The 1,823-nt window shown below is 40.2% G+C and overlaps 1 non-coding gene across 1 annotated transcript; it reads right to left on the bottom strand.

Annotated features, from left to right (window-relative positions):
- Window positions 1-1,462: 1,462 nt before the first annotated feature.
- LOC140267819 (U5 spliceosomal RNA) lies at window positions 1,463-1,576 on the bottom strand. The gene has a single exon (XR_011907357.1). It is a non-coding gene; the product is annotated as a U5 spliceosomal RNA (small nuclear RNA).
- Window positions 1,577-1,823: the final 247 nt, after the last annotated feature.

Consider the following 1,823-nt stretch of genomic DNA (forward strand, 5'->3'; position numbering starts at 1 on the left):
CATGTTCTCACACACACACACAACACACATTCATTAGTCCAGTAGCAGTTGATGTAATACCATGTCGCCTCAGGTCATCTATATCCACAGTTGTGTTGTATGCGATTGCCACTACTTGTGCTTGTTTTTGTTTGTTTGTGTGTTTGTTTGTTCTCTGCTTGTCTGCTTTCAGGTGCTCCTGGTGGCGCTAAGGCTGGATTCGCAACAGAGACCATGGGTTATTGTCTATTTTGTTTTTTTACAGGTGTAGCAGCTGGTTGTCTGGTTTTTATTTCTATTTTTATTCTGTTTCCTCTTCTTTCGTCTTCTTCTTTCCTTGTCCCCCGTTCCGGTTCAGTTCTATTACATGTTATATATTGTAAACAGAAATAAATAAATGGGCATCAAGGGGAGCTTTACATTTGTAAAACTTCCCTTGGCAAAAAGAAATCTGTTTGGCATAAAAGGTATTCACAATTCTGCTGCCATCATGCTGAACAGAACAAGGGAAAAAAAAGTGAATTAATTAATTTTACATCAAAATCCTGAATCATGCATAACTCCTCATAATGAGTGTATTGCTCAAACATAAGTGTGGTTCTTTCTCATACAAGGTTATAAAAATAAGTTTATACTTGAAACCAGCTTAGACATGGATAAATAAGAAGGACAAACCAGTTTTAACTTGGTTTAAGTGAAGGAATTCATTTTACAGCAAAATCCTGAATCGTGCATAACTCCTCATAAGGAGTGTATTGCTCAAACATAAGTGTGGTTCTTTCTCATACAAGGTTATAAAAAGAAGTTTATGTTTGAAACCAGCTTAAACATGGACAAATATGAAGGACAAAGCAGTTTTAACTTGGTTTGAGTGAAGCAATTCATTTTATGGCAATATCTAATATATTGACTATCTCCTTAAAAGAAAGCGAATTTCGGATTCCAGAAGAACAAGTGTGGTTCTTTCTCATATAAGTTAATATAAAGAAGTTTGTACTTGAAACCAGCATAGACATGGATAAATAAGAAGGACAAAGCAGTTTTAACTTGGTTTAAGTGAAGGAATTCATTTTACAGCAAAATCCTGAATCGTGCATAACTCCTCATAAGGAGTGTATTGCTCAAACATAAGTGTGGTTGTTTCTCATACAAGGTTATAAAAAGAAGTTTATGTTTGAAACCTGCTTAAACATGGACAAGGTCCCTTCCTGGCATAATGCGCACTTGTAGCGGTGTTCTTTTTATGGCCATAGATGGCCAGAGTGTCACTTTGCACCTCCGCCCACCCGCTGCACTGAGCACTCTTCAGCCCTTTTAAATGGTATAACTTTGCACTCTCGCACGCTTCAGCGAGCACCATTCAAACAACAACTTTGCACTCCAGCTTCGAACATCGGCACAGTCACAACAAGTAAGGCGACTCTACTCAGAGAAGTCACTCTGCACAGTAATAAGATTTCTTTTGCACAGACAGAAAGGGCTTCACCCGCAAAGGTAAAGCCTGCCAAAAATAGAAACAACTCATTAGTGCTGCTCTCCACGGAAGTCTTTAGTAAAAGGCGAAAGACTTGTACGTTATGAAGAGAAACCAGAGTACGATTATCCGTCACTGCGGGAGGAGGGCATCAGGCTAGTTGGCATAGCCACCTTCCCAATGGTGAGCTTTGCTTGGTTGAGATGCTTGCTCCCCCCCTTGCTCCTCGGCTGACCAAGTAGGAACAATCGGGCCCTATTCGATGGCTGCCTTGTCTTTTACTCTGTGCAAAAGACAAGGCAGCAACAAAAACACCACAGGAATCCGCAGGAGAGCGGAGGTTTTCGGCTGCAAAGTCTGAATGTCCAAC

Source organism: Leuresthes tenuis, unplaced genomic scaffold, assembly GCF_036924035.1.
Source record: "Leuresthes tenuis unplaced genomic scaffold, fLeuTen1.0.hap1 SCAF_13, whole genome shotgun sequence".
Classification (NCBI taxonomy): domain Eukaryota; kingdom Metazoa; phylum Chordata; class Actinopteri; order Atheriniformes; family Atherinopsidae; genus Leuresthes; species Leuresthes tenuis.